Genomic DNA, 22,104 nt, shown 5'->3' with positions numbered 1-22,104 from the left:
ACTAACAGTCAGTGCGATAATTACAGCGGCTGACATACCTCAATAGATTTGGTGTATAGCATCTGGTGGTTTATTCACAGCATCGGTCCTCCCTGCTTTACCTCAAATTTTCATATTCTACGTTCTTTCCTTCTGTGAGTTCGGCGAGCTACCCGTAAAGATATAACAATTCAGAAGATTTTCTAACGACCATTCATCACAATCTCCATATGACAGGTAAATCTCTCAAAACATGCTCCAAGCCATCCATCCACTTTTTCCTGAGTCACTGAACGCTTAATAGTCCTTAGGCTGTATGCCAGGGTTAGCTTTGGGCAATGATGGTGTTCCATTGGTTGCATGTGTTGACACCACCTTGGCTACAAAATAAAAAAGAGTTTAGAGCTGAACGTTGCACCGATATCAAGGAAGATTTCACTCACCCCAGTCTCATCATAACGCGATGCCTCAACACCATTAACTTGCTTCCAGCCAGCGTGCTCCTCTTCAGATGGTTATAAGGCGAGTAAAGACATTTTGAAATACACTCCTGGAAATTGAAATAAGAACACCGTGAATTCATTGTCCCAGGAAGGGGAAACTTTATTGACACATTCCTGGGGTCAGATACATCACATGATCACACTGACAGAACCACAGGCACATAGACACAGGCAACAGAGCATGCACAATGTCGGCACTAGTACAGTGTATGTCCACCTTTCGTAGCAATGCAGGCTGCTATTCTCCCATGGAGACGATCGTAGAGATGCTGGATGTAGTCCTGTGGAACGGCTTGCCATGCCATATCCACCTGGCGCCTCAGTTGGACCAGCGTTCGTGCTGGACGTGCAGACCGCGTGAGACGACGCTTCATCCAGTCCCAAACATGCTCAATGGGGGACAGATCCGGAGATCTTTCTGGCCAGGGTAGTTGATACACCTTCTAGAGCACGTTGGGTGGCACGGGATACATGCGGACGTGCATTGTCCTGTTGGAACAGCAAGTTCCTTGCCGGTCTAGGAATGGTAGAACGATGGATTCGATGACGGTTTGGATGTACCGTGCACTATTCAGTGTCCCCTCGACGATCACCAGAGGTGTACGGCCAGTGTAGGAGATCGCTCCCCACACCATGATGTCGGGTGTTGGCCCTGTATGCCTCGGTCTTATACAGTCCTGATTGTGGCGCTCACCTGCACGGCGCCAAACACACATACGACCATCATTGGCACCAAGGCAGAAGCGACTCTCATCGCTGAAGACGACACGTCTCCATTCGTCCCTCCATTCACGCCTGTCGCGACACCACTGGAGGCGGGCTGCACGATGTTGGGGCGTGAGCGGAAGACGGCCTAACTGTGTGCGGGACCGTAGCCCAGCTTCATGGAGACGTTGTGAATGGTCCTCACCGATACCCCAGGAGCAACAGTGTCCCTAATTTGCTGGGAAGTGGCGGTGCGGTCCCCTACGGCACTGCGTAGGATCCTACGGTCTTGGCGTGCATCCGTGCGTCGCTGCGGTCCGGTCCCAGGTCGACGGGCACGTGCACCTTCCGCCGACCACTGGCGACAACATCGATGTACTGTGGAGACCTCACGCCCCACGTGTTGAGCAATTCGGCGGTACGTCCACCCGGCCTCCCGCATGCCCACTATACGCCCTCGCTCAAAGTCCGTCAACTGCACATACGGTTCACGTCCACGCTGTCGTGGCATGCTACCAGTGTCAAAGACTGCGATGGAGCTCCGTATGCCACGGCAAACTGGCTGACACTGACGGCGACGGAGCACAAATGCTGCGCAGCTAGCGCCATTCGACGGCCAACACCGCGGTTCCTGGCGTGTCCGCTGTGCCGTGCGTGTGATCATTGCTTGTACAGCCCTCTCGCAGTGTCCGGAGCAAGTATGGTGGGTCTGACACACCGGTGTCAATGTGTTCTTTTTTCCATTTCCAGGAGTGTATATCTACAACTTATAAAACATGTCCGGTGTACTTTAGCAGAGGACTAGAGCAGGACGCTTGCTGATGTTTTTATTAACCGATGTGCTGGAAGATATACGAGCCTCATCGTTGAGTTAAGTCAGACTCGGACCGCAATTTCACAGTGAGCTCGTGGACTGCTATCGACTGGGGTGACTGCAAATAAATTGCAACGTCAAGTGTTATTACGCCCCATTAATTGCTCCTCGTTATCGAATACGTAACTCTTGGTACCCCTTATAGTAATAGTGATGCACGTTAGCTGAGGTGTAGGTGGCTGTCGAAGAGGGGTAGGTGGGTTCGTTTTGCTGAACATGCAGAGCACTCTGCACAGTGGTTAGTATAGCGATAATAGAGCTCACTAGGAATTTGTTCATCCTCCAGACGACGTCTGTAAATCATTGATACACACACCATATATTTACACGCAAACAACTTGCACCCACTGATTATTAAGCGGAATTCTCTTAGCGATACTTCAGGCAACTCATATTTTATAATTCGTTTACGAGCCATTGTGATAAGGGCTGAGTAAAAAAGCTGTCATAAGTGGTTCGAGCGTAAATTACAGAGCACTATAACGAGGTTCCTGTATTTCGTTAACGTCGTTTGTAACGTTGTTTCCTACAGTCCCGTTTTACTTCATTTATTTTGTCAGAGTGCCACGTACAACCTCCATCTAAACGAATAGAGGCGTACCATTGGCTCCAAGACTCAGTATAAAGACTCAGTTTGTAGCAGAACCTCTGCTGGGATTAACATGTTATTTGACTTCTCTAACGTCGTAGCATGGAGAAGTGATATACTTTTGGGGAATTTAATTACATACAATAGTGCATGCTGGAGAATCATGACGATCTATATCCCACAAAGAAACATCATTGTTTTCTGGATAAGCATGACGAGGCATACCCCATATTTGACGAGTGGCATGTCATGCGAACTACCAGCCCAAAGAAGCAGTGGTAGCCCTCGTCCAACCGGCGTTCTTGGATAGCGCCCTGTTCAAACAATGCATGTTGAGGTTTCGGAGTATTGTGCAATACTGTGGGCTTTAAGACTTTTGTTCTCGGTTTGTAATAACTGATTTCGTAAGTTGTGTCCACTCGACATCGCAATCGAAAGTACACTTTAAGGGGAGAGAAAAAAAGACAAGGCGCACCGCAAACGATTTATCGGAATGGGACGCAAACCGGTAGACGTTATGTACAGACAAACAAATGATGACAATTTCAGAAAAACTGTATGTTTGATTGAAGAGAAAGAGCTTCACAATTTGAGCAAATCATCAACGCGTTGGTCCACCTGTGGCCCTTATGCAAGCCGTTATTCGGCTTGGCACTGATGGAGTTGTCTCATGTACTCCGGAGGGATATTGTGCCAAAATTTGTCCGACTGGCGCAGCGTCACTTAAGACACGATACCATCTTTACCATATTGGAGGCACATGCTAAATAGCACCTGATACCAACACGTTTTGGTGGTTATGTTACGAACGTTCAATTACAGTTATGGTTGCTATGTACGGATATTTTAGGAATCTTCCAGAATTTTTAGAGAATTTAACTAATGGAAAAAAGTAGACGAAAGTGCACTGATGGAGTTGTCTCATGTACTCCGGAGGGATATTGTGCCAAAATTTGTCCGACTGGCGCAGCGTCACTTAAGACACGATACCATCTTTACCATATTGGAGGCACATGCTAAATAGCACCTGATACCAACACGTTTTGGTGGTTATGTTACGAACGTTCAATTACAGTTATGGTTGCTATGTACGGATATTTTAGGAATCTTCCAGAATTTTTAGAGAATTTAACTAATGGAAAAAAGTAGACGAAAGTGCACTGACATAAAAACGCATCACGTCCGAAAAAGTAGAATTTTATCTAAAGAAACTGCTGTCTGCCAAGTAAGAAATTTCCTTCTGGTCCTATTACTTTGTTCATTTGACTTGTTTGCGAGTATAAAGCGCGAACAAAAATGTGATTTTAGCTCCTATGGTGGAGAGCGCGCTTCAGTTCAAAAATGGCTCTGAGCACTATGGGACTTCTGAGGCCATCAGTCCCCTAGAACTTAGAACGACTTAAACCTAACTAACCTAAGGACATCGCAGACATCCATGCCCGAGGCAGGATTCGAACCTGCGACCGTAGCGGTCGCGCGATTCCAGAATTTAGCGCCTAGAACCGCTCGGGCAACCCCGGCCGGCAGCGCTCTTCGGCCTTCGTGGCAAATGTAATAGTTGAGCGTGTTACTGTGTATCGGCTTGACAAATGGACAAAACGTCCGATATGAGCGCATTTGAATACGGTCACATCGTGAGTGTCTGACGCATAGGGTATTTCATTTCGTGCAAGCGGTGGAAGTTTGGCCGCCTCAAATGCTGCCGCTCCTACGGTAGACGGCGAGTACCTCGATTCGAAAGAGATCGACTGTTCTGGTCGTCAAGGTATTGTTGACCGGGGTAGCTATCGACTGTCACATGGTACACATTCGGATAAGTGCGTCCCGGAGCAGTAAATTGCTCACAAATATCGGCCAACAACAATGTATGTGTAGTCACCGTTGCTCGGTCAGAGGGTTAGCAGCCCTCTGTAATAAAAAAAAATGAGTTAATCGATCAACAACGAACTTGGATGTCTTACGACGTCCGCCCCGAGCAGATGCAACGAACGAAAGCGAACAAAATGAGATTAAAAAAAAAAAAACGGTTCTAGGCGCTTCAGTCCGGAGCCGCGCTTCTGCTACGGTCGCAGGTTCGAATCCTGCCTCGGGCATGGATGTGTGTGATGTCCTTAGGTTAGTCAGGTTTAAGTAATTCTAAGTCTAGGGGACTGATGACCTCAGATGTTCAGTCCCGTAGTGCTCAGAGCCATTTGAACCATATGTGTGGTCGTACAATCCAAGCCTACCTCGTCGCTATGTTTTACGGAAATTATAAATCGTTTTAGTAACGCACGTAACAGTTAGGAGCGATTTTGAGAGAGCTGCTACTGAAAATATTGCTTTGCTAGTGAACTGTCAAAAAGGAGAATTGAAGCATATGAGATGTGTTGCTTAAAGGAGTGTTGAAAAGTAGGTGGACAGGCAGTGAGTGGGTTCCACTCAGAATCGGAGAAGAAAGCAATATGCAGAAAACAGTAACAAAAATTTAGGAGAGGATGATAAAACATTTGATATGACATCAAGGAATAGCTTTCATAGTACTAGAGAGAGTTGTAGAGGGTAAAAACTGTACGGGAAGGTAGACTGAAACATATCCGTCAAATAACTGAGGACGTTGAGTGAGTGTGCTAATGTGAGATGAGAAGATTGGCACAAGAGAGGAATTGTCCGACGGCTATACGCAATCAGTCGTATTTAATGCACTGTGGAATAGAACGTCATGACAGATTAATATTGTTCGCTGGTCGGCGCTTTAGTTGGCTATTCACAGCCAAGAGAAACTCTTAAAATAATTGATGTTTTAAGTTATTTTATAATTAATATTAACTTTGTAATATATTAATATGTCAAAGTGTTAAGTCATTGCATCACATTACACATAAATGAAGTATTCGTTGTTGACTTCGCTTATCTCAGAGACCCCTATTCGCAGGACCCTTGGAATACAAGTAATGTAATTTATAATAGCGGGTCGGCCGGTGTGGTCGAGCGCTTCCAGGCGCTTCAGTATGGAACCGCGCGACCGCTACGGTCGCAGGTTCGAATCCTGCCTCGGGCATGGATGTGTGTGATGTCCTTAGGTTAGTTAGGTTCAAGTAGTTCTAAGTTCTAGGGGACTGATGACCTCAGATGTTAAGTCATTTGAACCATTCTGTAATAGCGGAAGCACACTGCATGACAAAAACAGCGAAGCACCCAGCAAGAGAGGAGGAAACGAAACGAAGCTTCACTGGTTGTGAAGATATGTGATGTCATTTCATTGATTACAAAATCAAGGAAAATTTGCAAAGAACTTGACCGTACGATCCCCCTTATCAGTATGACGTTGCACCTCCTTGGGCGTGTATGTACACACCGATTCGTTTGGGAAGGGTGTTATAAATTCGTTCTCTCTGGAACATAAACAGATATTAAAAAACGACTTTCGCTGGTGTGAACGTAAGACAGTGGATCGAGCAAATATATACTATCAGACATTCTAAAACGTAAGCAATTATTAGTTTCCATTAGTTTCAACACAAATTTAAGATTTTTTCAATTGACTCCGCATGTTATTACGTACGCAATCAATAAAATGAAAAATCACAAAAAGAATGACTTCAGTTGCATCGCAATACGTTAGTTACATCCTAAGAAATGGAGTTGCCTCTTGAAGAAACTCGCCGCTGTCGCACATGACGAGATGAAAGCGTGCATCCCACGTAGCTCACAATCGCGATGTGATTGGCGTACGTAAACTTACTTTCACTGCTGTCACGAATGCCGAAAATAGTAAAAAAAAAAAAGGTTCAAATGGCTCTGAGCACTATGGGACTTAACATCTGAGGTCATCAGTTCCCTAGAGCTTTGAACTACTTAAACCTAACCAACCTAAGGTCATCACACACATCCATGCCCGAGGCAGGATTCGAACCTGTGACCGTAGCGGTCGTGCAGCTCCAGACTGAAGCGCTTAGAACCGCTCGGCCACACCGGCCAGCCAGAAAATAGTAATAGGGTTTCCTGCAACCAACACTGATACGTAGGGATCATGTTTGCATCTCGGGATGCCAAATAGCTGCCTGATTCGTTTATTTCAAACACCAACTTCACATTGCAGGTTCTCGGGATCCGACTGACGTTTTGTGATGCAAACAACGCCATTATACACTCCTGGGAATTGAAATAAGAACACTGTGAATTCATTGTCCCAGGAAGGGGAAACTTTATTGACACATTCCTGGGGTCAGATACATCACATGATCACACTGACAGAACCACAGGCACATAGACACAGGCAACAGAGCATGCACAATGTCGGCACTAGTACAGTGTATATCCACCTTTCGCAGCAATGCAGGCTGCTATTCTGCCATGGAGACGATCGTAGAGATGCTGGATGTAGTCCTGTGGAACGGCTTGCCATGCCATTTCCACCTGGCGCCTCAGTTGGACCAGCGTTCGTGCTGGACGTGCAGACCGCATGAGACGACGCTTCATCCAGTCCCAAACATGCTCAATGGGGGACAGATCCGGAGATCTTGCTGGCCAGGGTAGTTGACTTCCACCTTCTAGAGCACGTTGGGTGGCACGGGATACATGCGGACGTGCATTGTCCTGTTGGAACAGCAAGTTCCCTTGCCGGTCTAGGAATGGTAGAACGATGGGTTCGATGACGGTTTGGATGTACCGTGCACTATTCAGTGTCCCCTTGACGATCACCAGAGGTGTACGGCCAGTATAGGAGATCGCTCCCCACACCATGATGCCGGGTGTTGGCCCTGTGTGCCTCGGTCGTATGCAGTCATGATTGTGGCGCTCACCTGCACGGCGCCAAACACGCATACGACCATCATTGGCACCAAGGCAGAAGCGACTCTCATCGCTGAAGACGACACGTCTCCATTCGTCCCTCCATTCACGCCTGTCGCGACACCACTGGAGGCGGGCTGCACGATGTTGGGGCGTGAGCGGAAGACGGCCTAACGGTGCGCGGGACCGTAGCCCAGCTTCATGGAGACGGTTGCGAATGGTCCTCGCCGATACCCCAGGAGCAACAGTGTCCCTAATTTGCTGGGAAGTGGCAGTGCGGTCCCCTACGTCACTGCGTAGGATCCTACGGTCTTGGCGTGCATCCGTGCGTCGCTGCGGTCCGGTCCCAGGTCGACGGGCACGTGCACCTTCCGCCGACCACTGGCGACAACATCGATGTACTGTGGAGACCTCACGCGCCACGTGTTGAGCAATTCGGCGGTACGTCCACCCGGCCTCCCGCATGCCCACTATAAGCCCTCGCTCAAAGTCCGTCAACTGCACATACGGTTCACGTCCACGCTGTCGCGGCATGCTACCAATGTTAAAGACTGCGATGGAGCTCCGTAATCCACGGCAAACTGGCTGACACTGACGGCGGCGGTGCACAAATGCTGCGCAGCTAGCGCCATTCGACGGCCAACACCGCGGTTCCTGGTGTGTGCGCTGTGCCGTGCGTGTGATCATTGCTTGTACAGCCCTCTCGCAGTGTCCGGAGCAAGTATGGTGGGTCTGACACACCGGTGTCAATATGTTCTTTTTTCCATTTCCAGGAGTGTATTTGGTATTCCTCATGTTATTTACAGTGCAAGATATAACACAAGCGGTCCAGTAAAAATAGTTTGTGCTGAAACTGATATTTGCTTACGTTTTGGAATGTCTCATAGAATTTATGTTCATGAGCCCCTGTGTTACATTCCTACGAGTTAAAATCATTTTTCAATATATATTATTGTACCAGAGATATTAGTACTGAAACGTTTAAGTGGGCCACCCTGTATAATGATTTCAATCTATTTGCTCTATCATTTTAGAAGAAAGTAAGCATAAATTCTTACATCATCGCTTCCGGACGAGAATCCCTGCTAGGCTCCTTACGGTGGTCTTATAAAAGGAGCCCTATAGCAAAGAGGAAAAGAGTAACATTTACGGTTCGTATATTGACGTCGGTTCACCTGTGCTCTGTTATCGTGGAGAAGCACTTGGCAGGAGAAACAAAATAACCGTGAATTTCCTCCTGGCACCTGAGTAGGAGCACAGTGCGAGTCCGTGGGAGCGACACCAGATACGGCTCTACGGCAGCGGCGGCGCTTCTCCCACGAGTTGGCCAAACCCCCTCTCCGTGTGCAGAACCGTACAGCCGCGACTGCACTTGCGTTCAGTCAGCCGAAACATGCGGCTTAGCCTCAGCAAACAGAGGGTCGCACCGCTGAGCCTGGAGTGCTCACGTGGGCGGCGTGGCCAGCACACTGGCGACGTTTAGTGACTGTGCAGTTGTGGACCAGCTTATACGCTTAACTAAGGAAAAATAACAAATTGAGCGAAATAGTTTCGTTTAACGTATAGAAAAATGCCTAAATGGGGCTAAACTCAAGGTAATGCACAAGAAAACAATAATTATTAGATGACAATCAATTTGGTTTTAGGAGAAACAGACACACCAAAGAGGCATTGAGCTCGAGAATGGAATGAACACTCAAGAAAAATCAACGCACTTTGGTAGGGTTTTTGAGCCTGGAAAAATCGTTCGACAATATAAAATGGTGCAAGATGTCCGAAATTTTCAGAAACATTTGTGTAAACAACAGGGAGAGACGGATAATATACAATATGGACAAGAAACAAGAAGGAACACTAATAACTGATGACGAACAACGATATGCTTGCATTAAAAAGCAGTTTTTCTCCTGCATTCACTTTCTCTATCAAAGAAACAATGGCGGAAATAAGAGATCGGTTCGCCGGCCGATGTGGCCGAGCGGTTCTAGGCGCTGCAGTCTGGAACCGTGCGAGCGCTACGGTCGCAGGTTCGAATCCTGCCTCGGGCATGGATGTGTGTGATGTCCTTAGGTTAGTTAGGTTTAAGGAGTTCTAAGTTCTATGGGACTGATGACCCAGATGTTTAAGTCCCATAGTGCTCAAAGCCATTTGAATACGCCGAAGAAAGACGGAAGTAATGAGGAGTGTCAGGAATGACATCAACATCAGAATTGGTGGCCACGAAGTATACACTATCTTCGAATAAAAAACGTTACATAACGGACGAAACTGGAGGAAATAAAAAATCAAGCCAGCGCAAGCAATTGGAAATGACTCACTTCCATACATTACTGTACTCCGAACGCAGGCCTGAGAAATTTCTTCCTCAAAAGGCGACCTGTGTTTGATACTAGTAAACTTGTTTACCCAGGAATCACGGACTGTGGGGAAACGGAAAATGAAGAGACTCGAACCCTTCTTCTGTGCTGTAGAAGGATGCTGAAAATAAGTAGGCAGATGAGAAATGATGAGGTTCTACGCAGAACCGGCATGGAAAACAGCACATGGGAAACGCTGACAAGTTGAGAGTACATGGGTTGAGACTTCAGGTAAAAACTTCCATTGTGCCATAGGGAGCAGTACAGGGTAAAAATTTTAAGGAAAGACAAGGATTAAAATTTATCCAACAAATAACTGAGGCTGTTGGGTGCACACAGGAGAGTGGTACGTGGTCGAACGCATCAAACCAATCAGAAGACTGATGACACAGGGAAAAAACACGAGTACGTGTGTATAGGATTCGTGGAAACTTAAGTATGTATCTGGATAACTCATTCGTCCCTGGAATCGAGAATATCGATGAGTTTTCGTGTTATCGATGTCGGTATAGGCAAGATATACGTATACCCATTCCCGAGAAAAAGGGATCTTAACCGAATGACAGACAGTCGGACAGCAATAAAAATACTAATTTCCTGTGTTGTAATTACAAATTAACTACTTTTGGATTTATTCCTTTACTTGAAAAGAAACACGCGCCATTTTTGTACTTCACTGCTAGCATGCGGCCACATACTGCTGCGCTGCCCCGTATAGGAGGTACTGTGGCAATGGATGGACTGGTCCGTGTCCGCGTGTATCAGTCGTCTGAATTCCTTACGATACTACTCGCTCACTCCGTTGCACTCTACGCCTTAACGTTGGCGTAACATTTCCATATAATCCGCAGAAATGGTGTTGGGAGTATGCAGTTATTTAGACTCTTTATTCACTCTAGCCATTTCGCTGCAGTCATGGACTGTGCGGCTGATCCCAGCGGAGGTTCGAGTCCTCCCTCGGGTATGGGTGTGTGTGTTTGTCCTTAGGATAATTTAGGTTAAGTAGTGTGTAAGCTTAGGGACTGATGACCGTAGCAGTTAAGTCCCATAAGATTTCACACACATTTTTTTCTAGACATTTCCGGTTGCTTCTGACGCATCTTTCTATTGTGTATGGGCTGTAATGTACGTTACATGATTATCGTGATATTTTTATATCTTTTGTTCCATGTAATCTATGGAGTAGAAATTTTTTATTTATGCTCTAGTCGCGTTCAGCAGATTCTTTAAGTATATAAATTGCTCAAAAAATCGCATCCACCATTATTACTTACATAGTTTCTCCGTCTCGTTCTTTGTCGCTCTCTCTTTCTCTCTCAGTACTGTTTAGACCACAGAAACTCCCTACGTACAGCCACCTGTCTAATGAAGGTAAATGTCAAACTTCACTCTCTGCGCAGATCACTATAACACGTTGTGTCTCGAAACGTGAACGGGACAGTTCCGCTTGTGTACTGTTCAGTTTGACAAGAAACCTCGAAATGTCATTCCAAGTTTAGACCGTGCGGCCATTCTCATTTTACCGCCAGAAGGGGTTGTGTCGTTCGAGCTATCGAGACACACGAAATGTTGGCGATTCACCCTTAGCGGTTGCCCGTGGGCAACACCACCAGCTGAGGACTGATAGGTATCCCGAGAAGATTGCAAAACAAACGTACGTCGCATATTTGAAGGCGACTGGGAGGGCTGTGCCGACACGAAACAGTACGCGACAGCATAAACTGGCTTACAAAAAAGAAAAAAAAGAGTGACGGAAAATGGTTACACCACCTGTACCTCTGCGAACATGTATGGACTTAGATTCAAGAGGAGCATGAGACGAAACAAGTTACTTTACTGCGAAAAAAAAAAAAACGAAATAGTAGCCAAAATAAAAGCAGTTAGAAAGTGCACAACTCTCAATATCTGTGGAACCAAAATGTGCTGCTATATCGATTCACCATGTGAATTATAACACTCTTGGATCGTCCTTAGTGCCACTGTCAAACAAGATGGTAGTAACTTTACTAGTGAACCTGTCTTACACATCGACGGTGGCTCTATTGGCCTAGAATCGCAATTTTCAGCTGGTGTCGATGATTCTCAGTCGGGGAATACATCAGCGTACAGCACAAGCCAATCCCCTCTACTGATTTCTGTATTTTGGAGGGAGGTGTTCACGGCATGGCGTAGTGTGCTCATTCATTATCGCTTTGAAGAAAAATTCTCAAAACATTTGCGTCTGGACAGTAGGTTCTGGGATCCTGACCCCTGTCCCTATCCGTACGTGGTACCAGCTCAAAGGAAAGCTGAATTAATGGCAATGCATGTCTGAGACGTGCATAGTTATCTGTCCACGTCCTTATTCTTGCACGACAATCATCAAGCGGCAGACACATCCTACACTCGTCGGCGCTGACAACCTGATGTTAATGCTCCAGGTTCTATCCCAGGTGCGGCGTTGCCATTCTCCTCTGCGCACTAAGGTGCTGGTGGCTGTCTACTGTTGTTCGTAACGTGCACCTGTAGGCCAAAGTCAGACATTCTGAAACAGCTTTAGTAGCCTTTCAGCCTGTTATGCTGAAGTATGAGACGTTTCAGACAGAAAGACCATGTGCAGCAACATGTAAACAAACATTGATGACCCAAAACAATTTGACCACGTTCTCAATAGCGAGATGATCTCCCTTTTGATCGGAAGCAAGCAGCCATATTGCGTTGCAGGAATTCGACGAGTCTTTGGTAGTTTCCCCGAGATATGTGGCATAGGTCACACATCTACCATAAACTGCGGGCCGGTGGTTCGTGAGATCGGACCTGGTACAGACAGCATCTTAGATGTGTCACATAGAGTTCACGTAGGCGAATTCAGTGGTAGTGAAGATATCAACGTGAGGTCACAATCATGCTCCTCAAACCACTGTAGTACTATTCTGGTCTCACGAGAAGAAGAGTTATCCTGCTGCACTGGAAGATGTCCATCCCGTCGGAGAAGGCGTGAAGCGTGAGCGGATACAGATGATGTCCAATAATGTCCACGTATTTCACATCTGTCGTAGTACCTTGGACCAGTACCACAGGTCCTTTGGAAGTCCTGGTGAATTTCCTCTCCCTCTCCCTCCCACCATCTCCACCAATCTGCATCCTTGGTGCAGTACATGTTTGCGGACAGCCGTTCGTTTACATGATCAATGACATAACACAAAGAGAAACGTGATCGTCCGACCTGGTAACACGTTTCCATTTATACATTGTACAGTCTCGATAATCCAGTGCGCACTGCAGTCGTAAATTACGATGTTGTCGGATCGACATGAGAACATGTAGATGTCATCTGCTGCAGAGCTCCATATTCAACAGCATGTGGTCAAGCGAGTGCTAATATACGCCTTGTGCGTGCACTAGCATTGTACTTTGTCGTCAGACCTGCCACAAATCGCTGCCCTTCCTGCCTCCACGATCTGTGACTTGATGTCCAACACCATGTCCCTTACTCACTGTTTCATCGCTGTTAAACCACTTACTACAGGTGCTCAAGACATTAGCACCCAGGCTGTCAACCATTTTTATCTTTTCTGAGATGCTCGTTACTAGACGCCGGCCTATAACAATGTGCGTACGCCAGTGGATATCCCAGTCTGCGGCTTGAACCTTCGCTTTAGGATTTCCCACTTATTTCTGTTCCGCTGACGTACGTCCCGCACCGTACCATGTGCCCGGCTGCGGGTGGCATTCAATCCCGCGGTGGGCCGGTGGTCGTAATGTTCTGGCTTATTAGTTTATGGCACAAGCGTATATCTGTCTGAGATGAAGTAATTACATACTCAGAGACGCAAATAATATGTTTACAGTTTTCATTACAACGAGAGTTTTAATTGGGTATTGTATTTTGGAGCGAGATTTGTGAAGAACGGCACTTAGACTAAAAAAATGGGGCAAAAAAATACCATCGACATGTCTGACGAGGAAAGTACCCCAGCTCGAACGGATAAAACAGAGTACAAACGCGTTTATAATATGAATCTGTGCCTGTTCAACTATCCATCACCGTTACTTATCTATAAAACTCCGTAGTTGTGTACAATCGATGTTCGAAGGATAAGTATCTGAAGAAGGGAGAAGCACAAGTCTCTGACACATTAATTCCATGTAACAGACAGTTATGACAAGCAGATCCACGAAAGACACGAATGAGGAATTAACTGGCAAAAAGCTGCACGACGTTCCCAGTAAATAATACAAAATATTAACAAATCTAGTGCATACCTGTGCGTATTTCCCAAAGTAGTGGATGCTGTGTTGTGCCATATTGTTCCTATATTCGTCATCAAGATGAAAATGTGGAATATCAATGAAGTAATTAAAACAAAACGAAATGGAACAGTACGCGCACTTAACTAGGGCAACACATGGGCGTGTTACATTGTCTTCTGTGTATCCACACTGCAATAGATCCACATCAAAACCCACACTGACCACACTATCAAATGATCTGCCAGGAATATCAATATGCTACGCACATATTAACATAGAATTACACCACGGCGCAGAAAGTTGCTTGTAGACAACAGAGTGAAGGCGAATGATGAGATACACATCATGTAATGTGACCTGTGCTTTGTCAGTTTTAGAATGTACAAAATCAACAAGACGTTGCAATAGAGTTTGTACTGTCTCAAGAAATAAGTTGGCAATATTTGGTTGTTTCTGGTAGCAGCATCTGTAATGTAATGTTCTTGTTAGGAAAACATTGCTCTATTGGACTGTATTCTTTTTGACCTAACCATGAATCACAAAGTAATACACCATTCTCACCAGCATCTAATTGGAAAAGCTTTACTTGTGCTCTTTGGTCATTTTTCCACTTTTACTCACTGTAGTATGTCTGTTCCACGGCCACGTTGTTGCTAGTTTCTCTGCAATCAGCGAACCAAAGGCCCCTGTGTTTCCTGCAAACAAATCTAAAGCTTGTTCGCTAATCTACCGTCCATCAACACAGCCACTTCTATGGTGTAACTGCGTGGCACTATGAACATATTGTGCTGCACTAACTTTTGATTTTTCAGCTCTGTGTTATAGTTTTAAAGTAGACGACAGCTAAAAAATTGCCTGTGGTCACTATTCCACACATGTACCTTAACAATTATTTTTTTCTAATGAACATGTTAACACCTGCCACGTATGTTTATGCTCTCCTTTTAATAACATGCTCTCCCTGGATCTCTTTGCGCGCCATGACCGTAGTGATATGTGTGGACGAAACGTTGTAGTCGTCTTTTAAGTCACTGACAAAATACAAAGACGCTTTAAAATTGCCCAGAGCAAGTGCCCTAGCAGCTTCGAGAGCTCATGCTTGAATTTGCCAGTAGTGGACTAGTCTCTGGCTCTGTAAACCGCGCTCTGACAGCTTCTTTTACAACCTTTAATTTTGATGTTTCGTTTCCCTCGAAGTGACCTGAGTCTTGCCTTTAACGTGACACGTAATATAAAATTATCTTGCAGTTGGATTTTAAACGGATGCAGCTGTAGTAGTTGATAATTTTTCTGTAAGAATGGTAACCGACATTAAGATAATCAACCTACATATTGTCCAATGATTGGTCATCAATATAGTACACTGTAACACACTGGGCCGAGATATTTTTAGGGCTCAAGGTGCGTATTCACCTTGACTTGAAGTTACTTCATTTGGTGGCGAGCATGTTATGGAAGTGTTGGAACTCACATATCCAGATGCAGTTTCTTCTCCGCCGTCAGACTCGAAATCAGTATTCGTATCCAATGTGTCAGAATTTATTTCTGTCAATTCCCCATAGTATGATGTCACATAACATGCTTCTAAATGGCTCATCCTCCACTCCAATTACACTAAAGAGCTAAAAAAAAAATCTGGTACACGTGCCTAATGTCATGTAGGGCCCCCGTGAACACGCAGAAGTGCAACACGACGTGGCATGGAGTCGACTAATGTCTGAAGTAATTTGGACGTCATGAATCCTACAAGCATGTCCCTAAATCCGTAAGAGTACGAAAGGGCGGAAAACTGCACGTTGCAATGCATTCCAGACATGTCAATAATGTTCGTAACTGGGGAGTTTTCTGGCCAGAAGAAGTGTTTACACTCAGAGGAGTGTTCCTGGAGCCACTCTGTAGCAATTCTGGACGTGTGGTGCGTCACATTGTCCTGCTGGAATTAACCAAGTCCGTCGAAATGCACAATGGACGTGAATGGATGCAGGTGACCAGATACGTGTCACCTATCACAGTCATTTCAGGAGCCCTATATCACTCAACTGCACACGCCTCACACCATCACACAGCCTCCACCAGCTTCAACAGTCTCCTGCTGACATGCAGGGCCCACACCCGCACTCCTGCATTCTCTCGATACAATTTGAAACTGGACTCGTCCGACCAGGTAACATGTTTCCAGTCATCAACAGTCTGACGTCGGTGTTGATGGCCCCCAGACGAGGCGTAAAGCTTGTGTCGTGCAGTCGTCAGGGGTACACGAGTGGGTCTCCGGCTCCGAAATCCCAAATCTATGATGCTTCGTCGAATTGTTCGCACGGTGACGCTTGTTGATGGCCCGCCATTGTAATATGCAGCAATTTGCAGAAGTGCTGCACTTTTGTCCCGTTGAACGATTATCTTCAGTAGCCGACGGTCCCGTTCTTGCAGGTTTTTCTGGCCGCAGCGATGTCGGAGATTTTATGTTTTACCGTGTTGTGTCCTGCCTAGTCGTGAAAGATAGGGTGTCTAGGAAACCTGTTTCTCGGATCACTAGACAACAAGCAAACCGTATTAATGAGTTTCGTTGCAGAAAGTAAATGACAATACTTAACTTTCAGAAATACATAGATGTGTCGCAAGCAAAGGGCGCCATGCAATATAATCAATGTTCTTCAGTATAACGATTCCAGTGCAAGTGAAGTAATACAGTGGACGCTTCTATTCTGGTCCGGCGGAGGTTCGATACCTCCCTCAGGCATGGGTGTGTGTGTTTGTCCTTAGGATAATTTAGGTTAAGTAGTGTGTAAGCTTAGGGACTGATGATCTTAGCTGTTAAGGCCCATAAGATTTCACACACATTTGAACATTTGCTTCTGTCCAGGTCGCTGGTGTTGACGCTTCTATAGAGCTGGGTCGCGACCAGTCGGTGCGACGCTTCTGTTCTCTTCGCGGAGAGGGCGCAGCGGTCGCGTTGTCGTCCTGGAGAGGGATCGGTCAGTGTGGAATCGGCTTACGCCTTCTTCACACCCCTCTCTCCTCTCTTGTTTCGGACTGGGTTTCCGGCACTTGACTTTACGCCCTAACATACCGGATTCATAATATTCACGGCACACTCGTGAAATGGTCATGCGTGAAAATCCCCGCTTCATCGTTATCTCAGAGATGCTGTGTCCCGTCGCTCGTGCACCGACTATAACACCAAGGTCAAATCTTGATAACCTGCCTTTGTAGCAGTAGCAGCCGATCTAACAACTGCGCCAGACACTCGTCTTGTATAGGCGTTGCCGACTGCAGTGCCGTATTCTGCCTGTACATATTTCTGTAGTCTGCCCCGGTAGCTGACTGGTACGCCGGCACGGTTAACTCAGCGTGTTCGGTCAGAGGGTTAGCTGCCCTCTGTAATAAAAAAAAACTGAGTTGATTGATCAATGACGAATTGAAACCGGTGTCTTGCGACGTCCGCCACGAGCAGAAGCAACGAACAAACACGAACAAAATGAGATTTAAAAATAATAAATTAAAAAATTTAAAAAAAAGTGGTCAGCGAGACAGAATGTTAATCATAAGGGCCCGGGTTTGATTCCCGGCTGGCTCGGAGATTTTTCTCCACTCACGGACTGGGTGTTGTGTTGTCGTAATCGTCATCATTTCATCGCGCAAGTCGTCGAAGTGGCGTCAAATCGAAAGACTTGCTCCCGGCGAACGGTCTACCCGAAGGGAGGCCTTAGTCGCACGACAGTTACATTTTTATATTTCTGTATTTGAATACGCATCTTTATAGCAGTTTCTTTCGCGCTTCAGTGTACATCCTCATTATTCGGTGTGTTAGTTCGACGTAAATTTCCGCGCCGCTAGTTGACAACGTTCACAGAACTAACTGGGTTCAGCAAGTCAGTACGTGCACTTCACTGTGCAAAGGTCATACTCTTACTGTCTGTACAGCTACGGCGCACTGGGGCTAGGACGCTGACCTTCAGACTCGGGCTAGCTCATGTAGTTTTACAGATGAATGATGTTGACAGCTATTCGAACAGGTGCAATATCATATTTTAAACGCGTTTCCAGTCGGTTTCAGCCGTTCGAACTGGGGTACTTACCTTGTTAGAACTGTGGTAAGAAACAGCGACCGCCCGCTGTGGTCGAGCGGTTCTAGTCGCTTCAATCCGGAACCGTGCTGCTGCTACGGTCGCAGGTTCGAATCCTGCCTCGGGCATTTATGTGGGTGTTGTCCTTAGGTTAGTTGGGTTTAAGTAGTTCTAAGTTCTAGGGGACTGATGACCTCAGATGTTAAGTGTCATAGTGCTTAGAGCCATTTTGGAGAAACAGAGCAGCGCCGCGTTTAAACAGTGAAGTTGCCAAAAAGTCTCGCTGCACCGCTTTTGGCGACCCGGTCGACACAACGGGAAGCGGCAATACGAACAGGTGGAGTGTAGTGTAGCGGGCAGTGGCCGGTGGCCGGTGGCCGGTGGGTATCCGAACTGGCGATCGCGTATGCAGATGACGCCGGCCGGCTAACTGTGCGCCCGCCTGCTGGCCAACAATGGGCGGAGCAGCCGGCAGGCGCTGCCAAATTACAAGCCGGCCTGTCACCCCGCCGCGACTGGTCCAGCCGCTTCCTGCTCGCCTCCCAATTAAACGGGCCACCGGCAGCTTTGAGCGCGTTTCGCCGCGCCATCCTACAGCGCGCGCCCCGCACACTGCCCTACTCGTTCCTCCCACTTCTCTCGCCGTCTCGGCTGGCGTTGTGGTAAGGTTCGCACTCGGCATGACGCTGCTTCTAATCCCCGTCAGACCATCCAGTCAGGTTTTTCGTCGTTTCCCTCAAATGCTTAAGGCGAATGTCGGGATGGTTCTGCGAAAAAGACACGGTTTCCTTTCGCCATCCATAACAAATCAAAGCTTGTGTTCCGCCTCCAGTGATGTTGTCGTTGACAGGACATTAAACCCTAATTTTCCTTCCCATTTCCTTCTATTACCATTAAGAATAACTCTTTTCTCAAAAAAAAAGAAAGGCAAAGCTATAGATAATCATAATGCATCAATCATCGTGTTCCCACTGTAGTTAAAGACCAACGACCTGCTATGACTTCTTGCGAGCAGCGACACAAACGGCGAACGAAATTAGTAGCAAAGCGCACCCCAGACCATAAGGCCCAGGATGGGGCCAGTATTTCTTGAACGAATGTGCTCTATGAGACACGAAAACGACCATCACTTGCGTGCACGTAGCATCTGCTTTCGTCACCGAAGACCTCGGCGCCCCCTTGCATCTTCCAAACGATGCTCTAAAGGCACCAGTCTAGGCGGGCTAGAGTGTGTCAGTAGTCCTACAGCTAATAACCGGTTCGCAACAGCTGTATCGACATGTCTGGGCACACGAACCCTCTTATCTATGCCATGGTCGCTGTACGATCTGCCCCTCCAATATGACGATCCTGGCGGACATCTGTGCTGCGTGGACGTCGAGAACCTCGTCTATGTTTGTGAGGATGTTCACATGACCACCAGCATCGTTGCGCAACTAACGGAGCACGTTCAGCTTGTGTGCTAATTCCCCAAAAGGATCATCCCGCCACAATTTGTCCTCTTTCAAACTCGGTCAGTCGGCTGTAGGAAGCACGAGTGCATGGTTCAAGTGGCTCTGAGCACTATGCGACTTAACTTCTGACGTCATCAGTCGCCTAAGTAACCTAAGGACATCACACACATCCATGCCCGAGGCAGGATTCGAACCTGCGACCGTAACGGTCGCTCGGTTCCAGACTGTAGCGTCTAGAACCGCAAGGCCACTCCGATCGGCCGCCAGTGCATCTCCGTGGCATGGTCACACATTTGTACCACACTGAGCCTCCATGCTATGCATTTCCTACTGAAGGATATAGGCAGTTGGCGCTCTGATAGCTATCTCACCATGCTGTCTCTTGGAGGACGATGTTTAAATCGTTATCAGTACATTACTACGCCCAAGGCGGCATCTGCCATCATCGAATCCGCTACGCTCGCAGGTTCGAATCCTGCCTCTGGCATGGATGCGTGTGATGTCCGTAGGTTAGTTAGTTTTCACTAGTTGTAGGGTACTGATGACCTTAGATGTTGAGTCCCATAGTGCTCAGAGCCATTTGTACCATTTATTGGTAACCACACTTACACATTAATTCTACTATTTTAGAATTCGGTTTAACGTATCTATTTCGTTAGTGTATGTGCATAACCTTGATTTCCTATACACTTAAACAGCGCACATCTAGGTGCTCCTAGTTCACCCAATTCACTCGTTTCTGTGATTGTTCTACTTATGGTACACAATATGTGGGATATGGTCAGTGACCTGCCTAAACTTGTATGATGCACATATTAATGTATTGCTGCAGAATGTCTTGCTCATCTTCTTAAGTGCAGTTGAAAGTTAAACCTAATGGGGACTGTTTAAAATGACTGAGGATGTTGGTATAATTTTAGTGTTCTAACAACATTTATTTCTTCCTGAAACGGACATAAATTATGCTAAACAAGTTATTGATTGACTACCTTAAACAATTAACAGATGATTGAAGACTACACTGGACAAAGGTCACGGGTGGCAAACACAGTAGTGCAGTGAGTCAAGTACTCTGGCCCTAAAAATGTGGATAACGTAATCTAAATTGATGTGACACTGAGCAGACTTTGACTCATCAAAAATATTGTAGTTTCTCTACATATGTGCAGGTGAGAGCAAGAGGCGATTGAGATCTGTACGCCCTGACAATGCCGGAGCAGCAGTATGTTACCGTGTTTGCTTCGCGTGGCGATGAACATGCACCTGGCGAGACGTGTGTGGCACAGGTGAGTCACGGACACGAAAGAAATGCAAAAATCTCACGGTCTAGCGATCAGGCAGACAAATCGCAATTTACTCTCTACCAAAGCCCTGAAATCACAGTAGATTGCAATGTGTGACACACCCGTTCGCTGGTCGTACCAAGGACCACTTATACGGCAGAGCACTCCAGGATACCAAACGTCAAGACTGGTAAACCAAAAACGAATAAGTGAACCCTAGGCAAATGAGTAGTCCGAGATGATTGAAATCACACTGTAGGTATAGTAAGAACTTCACCCCAGGTTTCCTAATCCAAACTACTCACAAGTGAAGTCAGTCTCAGGACAGGTCGCAAGTACCAGCCGCACATGCCAGAGCTTCGATCAGAAATGCTTTCCAGACTAAAGTTCTGCACCCAAGCGCCTCACATTTCTCCAGGAAAAAAAATCCATTTCCCCGCAAAGTGCACGAAAGACACTGCCTTCAACCCATCTTGAGCCAATCACACGACTCTAGAGGCGCTAAGTGTCCCCTACCACACGACAGCACAAACTCAAGTTGAACCAGGGCAAGAGATAAGAAACCTGCGTCTCTGGAAAAAAAAGAAAAATTGCCAGTTACTGACTTTTTTAAGTTTTTGCAGAGGGGGAAGAGAGAATTTTCTCTGACGTCCTGTCACTTCCCATGGCAACAAGCGAACAGATACAATCTTAAGGATCTTTATGTAAATCACATGTGCCTTGAAGCTTGTTAGTCCTAGCTATGAGGTGTAATAAGATCTCCAACCATTTCTCAGACGCCGGATTTTTCTTATACAACTGAGGCAGCCAGGGGGAGTGTCACTGGTCTACTTGCACTTTCGGCAAACACAAAAACTTGTGAATTTTTATTACATGTGGCTCTGTACATAATGCCTAGTTTATGATTCCACTGTGTAGATGCGTTCCTTTAGGCCATCGCCCCAGCCCAGACCTTCTGCTGGCGCCACTGCAGGTATCGCGGCATTGTTCAGTTGGAGACCTGTCTCGATGAGGGCCTGCCCTACATCTACATCTACATCTGTCTGTCCTGTACGGCTGTGGGCCTGTCTGGTAAGATTTACTAAGGGATGGGCTCGCCGCCATTTGATTTCAACTCCCAACATGCTATTTCCATGAGCTAAGAACCATAAAAATACCTCATGCTTTTAGTGCACTACCAGGCTCCATCAATGTCTGGTCAGGCCGTTAACTTTCTGTAGTGTCGCTCAAGATGTGTCATATTTTAATAAAATCTTTAATAATTTTCTGTATGCAGAAAATAGGTGAGAG

The 22,104-nt window shown here is 46.4% G+C and overlaps 1 protein-coding gene across 5 annotated transcripts in view; it reads left to right on the top strand.

The window, feature by feature from the left end:
* LOC126342775 (leucine zipper putative tumor suppressor 2-like) overlaps positions 1 to 22,104 on the top strand; it is a 1,028,822-nt gene that overhangs the window by 581,324 nt on the left and 425,394 nt on the right. For 2 of the 5 annotated variants that reach the window (XM_050001885.1, XM_050001883.1), the window contains exon 4: positions 16,874 to 16,985. The exons of the other annotated variants lie outside the window; for them this stretch is intronic. The gene's annotated coding sequence lies outside the window, so the exon portion shown is untranslated. The remainder of the gene's footprint in view (positions 1 to 16,873; positions 16,986 to 22,104) is intronic. 5 annotated transcript variants of the gene reach the window in all.

This window comes from Schistocerca gregaria, chromosome 1 (assembly GCF_023897955.1).
Source record: "Schistocerca gregaria isolate iqSchGreg1 chromosome 1, iqSchGreg1.2, whole genome shotgun sequence".
NCBI lineage: Eukaryota > Metazoa > Arthropoda > Insecta > Orthoptera > Acrididae > Schistocerca > Schistocerca gregaria.
This window is presented reverse-complemented; position numbering and strand designations above follow the sequence as displayed.